We start from the raw sequence: 12,454 nt of genomic DNA, 5'->3' as shown, positions 1-12,454 counted from the left end.
GAGATGGTGACTTTGGGGATGCTCTGCCAAATGCTTCTTACTGGAGGCTGTACATCCAATCCTTCCCGACTTTTCTGCTATTCTCTTCACAGTAAACAATCCTGGAACACAAGTCTCAATCTCGAATATCGAATGTGAGCTTGACTACTTCCTACCATTTTTCACAGATGAATTCATGGAAGTGTTTGTGCAAAAACAAACAGGCATGATTAGTAATATAGCGCAAAACAACAAGGAAAGGAAGGACGAGGTAGACAGAAAGGGCTTAGCGCCCTTTCTGTCTACCTCATCCTTCCTTTCCTTGTTGTTTTGCGCTATATTACTAATGATGAACGACCAACTAGCCCGCCAGCTCAATTTATTGCAAACAGGCATACTTGAGAAAAGATTGTGAGCGCCCAGCCCCTACTGGAACAGTCTGTGTGAAGAAACTGGGAGGCTGTCTCAGTGCCTGAGTTGAAAGCCTTTCTTGGGGGTGCTTCTGAACATAGCCCTGAACCAAAAACTCGGCAAATCCTGAACCAGATGCCTTTCAATTCACATCAGTGTTCATACAAACAAGGTTTCTTCAAATTTTATGGATGCTGCACGTGACCCCAAACCCTCAAAGCCGGCAAACACAGGGAGGCTAGGTTCGAAAGATAGTGCAGTATGTTGACGCAAAGTGTAGAGAAAATTTCAAAGCTGGACCGAAGGTCTGCATTGATGAAAGCACCCTGAGATTCAAGGGGTGAGTATCATTCAAGAGCTACGATCCCAAAAAACCGATGTAGTAGGGCCTTCAAGTCTATGTTCTGGCTGATTGTTTGGCCGACTACGTTTGAACCACACTATGGTGGCACCACCACAGAGAGTCTCTGCCGCCCGGATCTACCGTTTACATGCCGCAGCGTCCTCGATCTCCTGAAGAATATCAAGCATGTCTCAGGAGAAAGTACAGTTACACCGTGTAAACCGACCGATTCTACACGTCACCGCAGCTTGAGGAGGAGTTGCTCGCCTAAGATTTGGTACTGAGCAAAACGGTTATAATAAGCCAAAAGAAGATGCCACAACTACTAAAAAAAAAAGATGAAGAAAGAAGATGTGGCGGCCTACCGAGAGGGGACTCATGCATGGCACTGACTTGGCAAGACAGTGACAAAGAATCAAACATGAGGCCAGACTGTCACGCTAGAAAAACCTCTCGTGAGATGTGACCACACCAAAAACATGCGTGCCGTCAACAAGTATGATCATTACATTGCTAGCTACAGTTTCACCAGAAAGTCGCTAAAATGATGGAGGAAACTTTTTTTGGATTATGGAAGTGGCTATCATAAATAGCTATAGGCTGATGAAGACGCAGCAGGCTGCACAAGGAGAAAAGATGCAGCGCCACCTACACTACCGTCGAAAGCTAATTGAGCAGATAGTGGGACACCAGCGAGTCAAACCAAAGAGGAGAGGTCCAGTAACCCAGTCGGACATGGAAGAAAGACTGGATGGCAAGCAACACTTCCTGTACAAGCTTGACGGACGTAGCAGCTGCAAGGACTGCGCTGTCTGCAGCAACCGTAAGACGAAAGGCGGCTGAAGAGATACAGTGTTCTTCTGCAAGACCTGCAACAATGGCCCCGGTAGAGAATGCAGGAAAGGGAATAACCTCCTGAAATAAACCCTTCATGCTATGTTTGTACACTATAGTTCTTTCCTTTACTGTTTAGGGACATGTGGAAAAAAGTTTCCGACTGGAAGGGCCACCAAAGTGATAAGTATTGCTCACTGCAAAGGATTCAATCCCGAGACTCGAAGTTACTGTAATAAATTACAATGTCACCAACTAAATTAAGTCAGAATGACATTCAGTAAAAGTGCCTCTGTTACACTCCCACAGTAACTTGCAAAAGAGTTCAGTTACAGTCACTTGTCAAAACTATATTGACAAATACATCTGTCATGCCACGCTTAGGTGTGCATGACTGGTAGGTGTGCTATCAGTGGTTATCAGAAGCGAGCTCAAGTGGTCACGAGGGTGATGTTGATAGCGGATGGAACAGGCTGATAAAGAGCGGGAAAAAGCGTGTTTGGGTAGGTTGGATCCGGGCGTGGTGACGGAAGGTTGTATCTCGACACGACGGGAAGGAATAAATCATCTGAAGCTATTTGGACAAGTGTCTTCACTACATCCATGTTGACTTAGCCTCAACAGCCTCAAACTGTAGGGTGAGCCGAGTGCAAAATCGAGACATAACCAAACGGAACCGTGCTAATACCTTTTCCGTGTTGGAAACCGAACCGCGTGTCAGCAGTCGCAGCTGACCTCGGCATAATGGGGTTTCTGTCGAAAGTACCCAGAACATAATTTTGTTACTTCCCGTGAAAACTGCAACTGCTTAATGCAACTCTAAATACTGTAACTCCACCAGGACGACTACAAAAATGACGTCTTCGAAATCCCCGACTTTTCAGGGTTTTCCCCAACAAACTTCGACGACCGACTCGTAAGGGGACGGGACGTGTCTCAGGTGCAGTTTTCAAATGTTAAAACACTAGTATACCTGATAACTTCCCCAGTTCTCATTTTGAGATGTTCTCACCCAAGCAGCAGAAATTAACTCAATTAACTGCCACGCACTGGACAGCCCAGAGAAACAGACCATTTTCGGGGCGAGTGGGAAAGCTTGAAAGACAAGCTCCAGAGTCGCGAGGCCATTCGGCTAAGGCACCGTACAAAGGAACAGTCCATTGAGCATTTAAGAATACAACAACAAAAAGAGAGGGGGGGGGGGGGGGCGTTCCTTTTGGGAGGACGAATATGCGTTCCCCCAAGACTCTGGTTTCGGAGCAGAAACTTTCATCGTCGTGCTGGCCAAGTTGCCTGCAATGCGTGTTGAACAGCACATGAGTCTTTTGCTTTTGCTCAGAGAATGAAAATTTCGATTTCCCCGACAGATGTCGATTGGGGTGAAAATTCCGTGACTTTTTCATCCTAACTGAATTCCCTGACAATTCAGCTTTCCCAGTTTCGCAAGTTGATGACACTCTGTCAGTTACTTTTCACGAGTAACTCGCAACCAGCCAGCTTGTCGTCGGACGTAAGCAGAGGATAATTAGCCGTAACAGAGAAAACGATAATGATCAGCCAGTGGTCTCACCTCCCTGCAGCGGGCCCTCCAACTGCAGCCTTGGCAAGTTGGGCTCAGTCCGCCGACCAACCCTTGCCTCTGGCCCGTCATTCCCGACGTCCACGCTGAGTAGAGGAAAGGAAAAAAAAGAAAAAAGAACATTGTTAGGCATGCCACCCCATCACAAAACACGAATCACACCTCGTTTAATGGCAACACCTTATAGAAGCATGGTTTAAAATCGTGTTAGGGCTATGACATGCCCCCCTCCAATGGTGCCGCAAACTGAACGTGCGCTCGTTTTGAGGGCTGTCAAACGGTAGTTTAAGCCGGAGTGCACACTTTTGTAGTCTGTAAACTTTAATGGGGACATGGGTATCAGTGGGATGAAAATCTCTCCAGTTTTCAGGTTTCTACTTACCAGTTCAAATATCTAGTCAACAAAGACACCTACCGGTTTCAAGCGCACACTTCGGTAAACATTAAAGAAAATAAAACTAAATCACATTGTTTTTTCGTTTTTTTTAAAACACAAACAATAATTTTGTTCCAGGTTGACTGTATACACACGCTCGCGTCAATGGGACAGGATGCTTTTGTTCAGAGAGCCTCCTTATCAACTCTCTGCGAGAGTCGCAATATCGGTACATATCGACGTTGACGCATATGAAGATGCCCCCTCGAGATCTGCACCTTATATGGTGATTTGGATTCCCATAAGGCAGTGGTCTCAGACTCATTTGAGTGTGGGGGCCAGATAGCCCACACCAGAAAGGTCTAGGGCCAATGTAAAACGGAAGGGGGGGGGGGGGGGGGGGGGAGGGTTAAAGCATTTTAAAGAGCAGAGACCTCTTGCTCTATGTTTTTTGTAAACTAACAGTTTTGCCAGTGACATTGTGAGATTTTATTTGTTTATATGACTACTTTGGGACCTGACCTCATGTCATAGCAAGAATTAAAATGACACCACCATGCCGACGTGATGGCATTTTTAATACAACAAGAGAGCAAGTACAGAGTCGTTCTCGTTGCTCAATTCACACAGGAACTAACCACGCTCAACATGTTCCTAAAAAAAAAAAAATCGGTTCATTTGACAGTTCTTGCTTCCCTGATGATTTCTATTTCTATTACAACACTCCAAACAAATACTTTTAACGGTGATGTTTTTTTTTGTTTTTTTTTTAAGGCGAGAATTTTGACATTGTAATTTTATATTTGACAGTTGCTACTGTTGATCGAGAGTTCACGCTGCCGAGATGCATCCTTCCACGAACAGCTCGCGCTTGCAGCCTGGGAGCGGAATTGTTGTACATTACAAAAAGCTGGGAAGAAAATAATAAAACAAAACAAACGGAAAATGAACACAGATAAGTAGGGTGTCTAGCAAATTATTATTTTTAAATAACAATGACTTTTACAGGTTTCCCTGACAATTTCAGGTGAACATTTCTGACCACTGTAGAGGCGGTGAAATATATAAGACCATTACAACAAAAGGCATTGAGCACTGTGAGAATCATTTTAAACGGGGTTAATTCTACTTGCATATTCCAAAATATTCGGGTTCGTCCAGCCCGGTTTAGACAAGCATTTTTTCGTCACCGACATCGTCAGTGAAGAGACCACTTCCGGAAACACAATGAAAACACGACGCTCAACCACACACGTCAATAACCGATTGGCAGCATGGCCGCCAGATGCACACTTTCGGATTCTTTCGGCTTAATGCTTGAATTGGATTAAGGTCTGCGGCTTTCCCATTTGTTACTAAATCTAATAGCTCTATCTGAATCAAGCGTAGTGTCGTCCCCTCAATCCAATCCAAGGCTTGGAGCAGATTTGTCGGCCGTTTCTTTCGCATCGAGTAGCTAGCACACACTACATCGGGTGAGCAAAGCCCGCGCTCCACTCTAAGCAAAATTTATTGCCTATTTTTCTGCCCCCCCAAGTCCTCAAAACTTGGTTCAGGGCATTCAATGACATTTCCCACTCATTTTCCCTGACTGGGCTCGTTTTTTGACGATATCCCCGACAATTCCCTGATTTTTCCCGGTATTTAAAATTTCCCTGACAATTCCCGGTTTTCCCGGTCGCTAGACACCCTGGTATAAACTCTGTGAATACGTTAAAAGAGCAGAGCAACATTTCAAGCAAAAATGAATCGATGCGATGAGATCACTGTAGCGCATTCCATTTCTAGTGCTCGAGATATGGGAACCGGGACTCCTAGCCGGTTGCCTGTGGGCCGCGTCGCATCAAGTCGCGGGCCGCATGTTCAATACCTCTGCCATAGGGTCTCCAAATAAAAAAATTGTAGAGCCGTTCCACTTCACGTGAAGAGGGAGGATTAGCGAAGCTGTTATTATTATGACGTCTAGGATGATGCCTAGAGGATAATGTCTAGGACAACTTTAAAGGGCAACTGCAAAGAAAATAAAAGTGTATTTTTAAACAGCCTGATTGGGACAGGCATGTCACAAAGCAATTTTTCCGCCAAAAACAAAAATATTTACAGCAAGATTTATTGCGCCAGACTGATTTTAGTTTGCGGCTATTTCGTCCGTTTCAAATCGCACGCCACGAAGTTGGTATTATACGTCATGTAGTGGCGGCTATACGTATAGTCGTCACGGAGCGGCTGCTACACGTCACAGAGTGACGTATAGCAGCCACTCCGTGCGCGTCGAAAGAGCGGGAGTTTCATATGTGGAGAAGTTGTGATCCCTACTAAATTACGTCTTGTGGCGTAAATATTGCTAGAAAAAATTTGTTTTTTCGCGAAAGATTTGTTTTGTGACATGCTTGTCACAAAACAAATCTTCCGTGTTGCTCAGCTTCTTGGTTAGGGTGGGTATTACACGTATCCATGGAGTTTTCTTCCTCAGCATCATCCGCATTAATGATTTCATTACGTACTCTGAGCTTCGCACTCGTAGGGAGAAGTTTGAAAAAACTTGAGTTTCTTGTGATCATTTTCTGATCTCTCTGAGCAGTTACCTGTGTCCCTTCGATTTCGATCCCTTTGTATGGCTGCGGGTCATAAGGAGGAGTGAGCTTGTTCGACTGAGGCTGTTTATAAAGTATCCGGTCTCAGACTTCGAGGTTGTGAGGTCTCGCATGTCTGCGTTCATCTGCGTAAATCTTGTGTTTCTTCCAATTTTCGTAATCCGTGTGTTGCCGTGCCTGTGGCACGTTGTTAGTGTCTGCGGAACCGGGAAGGAGGTAGCCTATAGGTCTTCCAAAGTGTAGTTTGAAAGGTGTTTTCTCTGTTGTTGAGTGAGGTGTCGCCCTATAGGCCATTAGCAGGGGAGCTTGGCATGGGGTGACGAGACAGGCAATCCGAGGGGTTGTTGATTCCCCACGTGTACTCCACTCTGAAGTTGTATTGTTGAATTCTCAACACGAGGCGTTCAATTCGTGCAGACGGACACGCCCGTGGGTTGGTGAGGACGGAGACAAGGGGTTTGTGGTCTGTGCGAATGAGAAAATTGTTGCCGTAAAAATACAGATGAAAATGCTCTGTCCCCCAGACAACTGGAAGCAATTCAGGTTCAATCTGAGACTACCGTGCTTCGGTGGGGGTCAAAGCTCGACTAGTATATGCGACAATCTCGATGTTGTTGCCTTCCTTCCGCGCTAGGATGGCACCAAGGCCAACAGGTGACGCGTCGACCGTGAGTTATTTCCTTTGTACCATCAAAAAAGACAAGGTTGGGGAACTCGGAGAGCTTTTCTTTCACTGTATCCAAAGCAGCTTGCCCTTCTGGTCCCCACACTCACTTTGTGTTCTTTTTTGTAAGAAGCCGAAGAGGGTATGTTATGTCAGCAAGGTTAGGTAGTAAGCGTCCGCTGTAATTTGCTGTGCCAAGCAGACCTCAAACTTCATGAGCGTTCTCAGGGGCTGGCATCTTTTTTAGTACTGCAATCTTCTGGGGGTCTGTTCTGATTCCGGAAGCAGAGAAGATGTGACCGAAAAAACAGAGTTCTTTTTGTGCGAAGAGACATTCTTTTGGATTAACTGCGAGACCGTTCTCTGTCAACCGTTCGAGAGTTGCCTGGAGAGCCTGATCATGCTCATCCTTTGTCTTGCCAAACACGAGTATATCATCACTGATGTTGAGGACATGAGATATGCCGTTGAGTACTTGACGGATGGTTTCCTGGAAAACCTCGGCAGCTGCATTCATTCCAAACATAAGTCGTCTGAAGTGGTAAAGTTTGTTGTGAGTTGCAAATGTTGTGATTGCTCTTGATTCATTATCAAGTTCTAGTTGGTGGCATTCATCTTTTAGACCAAGTTTGTTTAAGAGTGTTGATCCATTCATTGCTGTGATCACGTCGTCGATGATAGAGCAGCCTTGCTTCTCGCAAAGAATGGCCCTATTTGCACATTTCATGTCAATGTATAGGCCAATGTCCTCTGGATTGTGCAGCTTTGGCACAATTACGACTGGAGATACCCATGGAGTAGGTCCGGTTGTTTCTTCGATAATATCAAGGGCCAAGAGCTGGCTTATCTTTTCTTCTACTTTGCTTCGGACTGCAAAGGGTATTCTGCGATGGGTCTGAGCAACCGGGGCAATGGCTTTGTCAATGTGGAGGTGCACTTGGAGGTTTTTTTAGCTTGCCTACACCCGCACAGAACTCAGGAAAAGCAGCGAGTGGGGTCTCAAGCAAGTTTGAAGGCACTTCCCCATTTGAGCTCGCATCTTTTTGTGAGGGTCCTTGGATGGCGTAAGTAATTTTAATGAGACCTAGTCTATTCACAGCAGCGAAGCTCAGCAGTGACTTCACGGTTCCCTCTATTATAAATAAGTCTTCTGTTGTGTCGCTGTCCCTGAACTTCAGCGTGACATTGAACTATCTAATAATGCCAAGAAAGGCTGACTCCCGCTACTCACCCCCTCTTATTATTATTTATTAATTCTTACCACGACCGATGTGGAGTTTTCTGTCAACATGCGTGGACACATTTTTTCCCAGATCCTAGTGCATAACAGCTTTGCTGTAAAAGCTTTCAAGTAGGCCATGCAACTTAAATCTGAGATTATGTGCAAGACTGCAACATCAATTGTATCAGGTATATTTGGTAAACATCGACATTGACGCAAATAGCAATGCCCCCTCGGGATCTGCACCTTCAATGGTAATTCATATTCTCAAGGGGTCTCCAAATTAATATGTTTTCAAGTAGACCATGCACATGAAATCCGAGATTTTGTGCAAGACTGCAACGTCAAGTATCAAGTATATTTTTCCAAGGAACACTGCACAGCTCCCTGTTCGTCTCGCAGAACACAATGGTAGCCTCGGCACCTCACAATGTTGTTTGTGGCTGCTGGGGCCCTCAGCTCCACAGTGGGACCAAGCAGGACCAACAAGCTGGGACAGTGCCACCTGCTGCAACGGTCACTAAGTGCAGCAGGCGGCGCTGTCCTGGTCCTGCTTAGATTCGCCAGGTAGATTGGGGCCCCTGGACGTAGAATTTTGTGCTATGTCTAATAGCAGTTTGAAGAAATCAGGTTTTCTATATTAGTGGATCAACTAACCAGTTTAGTTTCTGCATAACACACTATTTTGCTAACTTACGAAAATAAAATCTTTGCATAAAATCAAGTAGTATTCCTAAATGATTTGAAACCTTATCTACCGTAGAATACTGTGCATCCACCCATTCCACATTAAGCGCCCATATCCAAAATTCTAAGATATGAAAAAATGTGCACAGTACATTTATATGCAAAACTGATGATCGGACAAGTGCCCATCCCCCATTTTTTCGCGATCATCTCTAAATTTTGAGTGGGCGCTTGCCTGGTATTTTACTGTACTTATTTTTTTTCATGGATTGATTCCAAGGAGATACAAGCCAATGACACATTGCGACGAAAACTGAAAAGTAAACCAGAAACATGGGGAGGAGAAACTTACTTCAAACATAAGATCACTGGAGGAACCAAAATAATGTGTTAAAACCATGTCAAGCATCGATTGGCACAACCTACTTTCATGCAGCATAACATTTTTATAGTGATAACTGATAAGGCAGTGCCACTGCCTTCCTTATCTAGTCACAGATGGAATGTACTAGGACTGCACACACAGATATGAGGCATTAGGAGAACAATCATAACTGTATTCGGGCATCCAGCTCATTCAAGGTCAATATCAAACATTCGTAAATATGATAACCTCGAACGTTTGAAAGAAGCATATCTAAAAGTTCCCAGCAGCCTGCAACTAAGGCATAATTTCGAGCAAACTACAGAGATGCTGCAAGCTTTCTATCTTGCAAATATCCCGGTACTAATCTCACGATTGTGTCAAACTTTCCGTCGGGAAGATATCGACACAGAACAATGGCCTTATGCTGAAGGGTACTACCGGGTGTTGGTAGCTCAACAATTATATCCTCCTGGCAACGTACAGGACTCCATTTTGTTTGAATGCGAAGTGCAAGTTCGTCTGCTTCTTGCTCAGGAGTTGCTGTGACATCAGAACGCCGAGCTCTGACTAGAAGGATAGTGGCTTTACCACAAGGCCACTACCACTGAGGTCTACCCCCATTCTTCCAGCAGAGCCAATCACAGCTCGGCGTTTTGACGGCACCGCAACCCCTGTGCAAGAAGCAGACGAACTTGTGCTGTGCATAATGAAGCGCACGCGCCCAGGAGACCATAGCGATGCGGCAGATAAAACCGGTCAGGCATTCAATTTCCAGCGCATGCTCGAAGCACTCGAGATGTACAGAACCTTCATCAGGTTAGAGACTCTATTCCTTGCCTATGTTACCTGACTCTGACATTTTACGTGCATGAAGTTCTCTCTAGCTTTGCAGGCGTTGGAAGGAACACAGACACAAAAAGCACAGCTAGTATGATGACGACACAAAATGTCCCCAGCAGGTTATGGAAGTGCTGACTTCAAACTACCACTCAAGCTGCTGCAGATTCTCAAATCACATGCTCGTTTTCTTTCATTCATGTCTCAGCTGTCCCCACCCCTTCACATTAGTTTAGTTTCTAGTTCTGAATGTCTCATGCGGACAACCTCTCACTATTTTGCTCCACATATTAAATAAAGCTGCCAGTTAGGGATATAATTAATGAGCTCAATATTTCATTAAACATCTCGAACTCTTTTGCACTCCCCTTCCTCGTCTTCCTCCTCACCTTCCTCCTCCAAAGTAAATTTTTGCGATTTGTGTGGTAAACCAGCAAAAGGGCATCTGGCATGACCCAGCAAAGGACCGCGGGGATTAATCTCGCCCATTAAGGGGTCCTTCGATATGGTACCCAAACATTAGGCCTTCTCCGCAACGAGCATCTGTCAGATCGCGGGCATGTCGGCTGGCATTAAAGCCTGTGCTCCCTCAAAGCTTTTTTTCGATTCACTGATAACTGACAGCGAAAGCTCCACAGGTCACTTCTGTAACACAAACTCGAGAGCAACAGAGGGGTAAAGATCCCAATATCTTGTCACTTCTCCGCGGGACCTAAAAAAAATCCAGACGACACGCAGATAAGTGCCACGTAAAGGAAACTCTTACCTCGGGCCTACACACAAAGGTAGAGTTCACTAGTCAGTGAGATAAGATTACAAGTGCCGAGTGTGCCTTGTGATTGACCGTAATCCGTCGAGGATATTCCAATAAAGAGACCGTGCCCCGCAGAAAATACTGCCTCTACATTGTGATAACCGTGAACGAAATGACGCTGAGCTCGGAAACCTTTCAAACGCTTTAAGGCAGGGGTATCCAAACCCCGGCCCACAAAGTCATTCCGGCCGGCCCGCTGCCAGTCAATAAAAATGGCAAAATAAAAAGTATAAAAATTTATTAAAAAATTGTGACTGACGCGCAGCAAAAGCGCAAACGAAGATATTGTAAACAATGTGAGAAAACTGCATCAAAACGCGCGATCTCTCACCCTAATATTTAATGAACATTGTAATCTTCAGCATTACTATTCATAGTTCCCCGCTTCATGTCAGTGCAACCATAATAAAGTTTCTCAGCGTTCTCATGAATGTCAAGCATAGTGCCCCATGCCATAACTCTTGCCCATATTTTCATCAGCAGATCTACCGTACTTGTAAGTCTTCTGCACTGTGTGAATATGCCAAAGTTTATATGCTGATATATGCCTGGTACTGGGTTCTCTGAGCTACAGCTTTTTGTGATGTCATAATTAACAACATATTACATTTAAAATAAAGTATATATATTCATCCACCTTACATTTCGTTTTGAATTTTTCCTCTAGTTTAAATTTATGCATTGAAATCCTTATTTAAGCTTATTCATTTAGAACTTTCACATTTATATTGTCTTAACTATTTTCCGGCCCTCAAGGCTGCGGCAGGTCCCCAATCTGGCCCCTTAGCCAAGAAGTCTGGTGAACCCAGCTTTAAACCATCTACCTCATTACGTTTTTGCAGTGGCATCTTCCAGGCCAAGGGGAAGGGTAAGCAAGCAGTAAAGAATAAAAATTATTTCTAATTTGAGGAGCATATTATGTTTTCATAATCTAAAATTGATATAAATAGAGAGAGATAATGCGAGATTTCTGACTGTCTTACTATCAAAAACATCTTATACATTTACAGGTAGAGGGGGGGGGGACTATGATTTTGGAGGTAATGCAAACATCCAAATGCAAATGCAGATGTGTTTCGTAGAGAGGTCGTAGGCACCGCGTATCGCTGGCTCCCTGGACACTCCAAAAAGTGGCTCTGCGCTACCATATTGGTAACCGTTCGGCGCTGCTCCTCGCTTTTTTTTACGGCAACCGGGCACTCCATGTTTAAGACGATTCCCCGACGGAGCGTTGGGGAATTGACAGAATATAAAAGAAGTTATGGCCTGGTTGTTTTTTCTACTTTCTGGTTGCTTTTTTTTTTTTTTGTTACTTCACTTACAGATTAGCAAGACCTAACAAAGGAAACATCGCAGTTTTGGAAACATGCTTTCATGAAACAAGCGTTCTCATCCGTTGCCGATTGGCAGCGTTCATCACGTGTATGCAGTGTTGGCGGTAACGCGTTACAAAAAACGGCGTCACAGGTCACATAGTAACATTCTCGTCACATTTTTAAAAATACTAACGGGTGACATAGTTACGTTACTCATTACACCTTTTCAAAACTTAAAAGTACACTTGCATTTTTTTCATGTTTCTAAAGTTTTACCCTAAATTCAGACACAGCCAATGCTACGACCTGATGGGACCAACAAGACAGCGTCGAAAGGGCGCCATCATGGTGTTCGTCATGCTACGTGTTCTATCATCTCCGAGCCAATCATAAACAAAAAGGCCCAGTGACTTGCGCTTTTAACGCTGCTT

General features: G+C 44.5%; 1 protein-coding gene across 1 annotated transcript in view; it reads right to left on the bottom strand.

Annotated features, from left to right (window-relative positions):
* The window catches only part of LOC8028664 (homeobox-containing protein 1), a 141,858-nt gene that overhangs the window by 37,378 nt on the left and 92,026 nt on the right, over positions 1-12,454 (bottom strand). Inside the window, 1 exon segment of the mRNA XM_040218831.3 lies at positions 3,138-3,232. The gene's annotated coding sequence lies outside the window, so the exon portion shown is untranslated.

Source organism: Ixodes scapularis, unplaced genomic scaffold (assembly GCF_016920785.2).
Source record: "Ixodes scapularis isolate PalLabHiFi unplaced genomic scaffold, ASM1692078v2 PGA_scaffold8__174_contigs__length_109621045, whole genome shotgun sequence".
Lineage (NCBI taxonomy): Eukaryota > Metazoa > Arthropoda > Arachnida > Ixodida > Ixodidae > Ixodes > Ixodes scapularis.
Note: the sequence above shows the minus strand (reverse complement) of the source record. Positions and strands in the feature narration are given on the sequence as shown.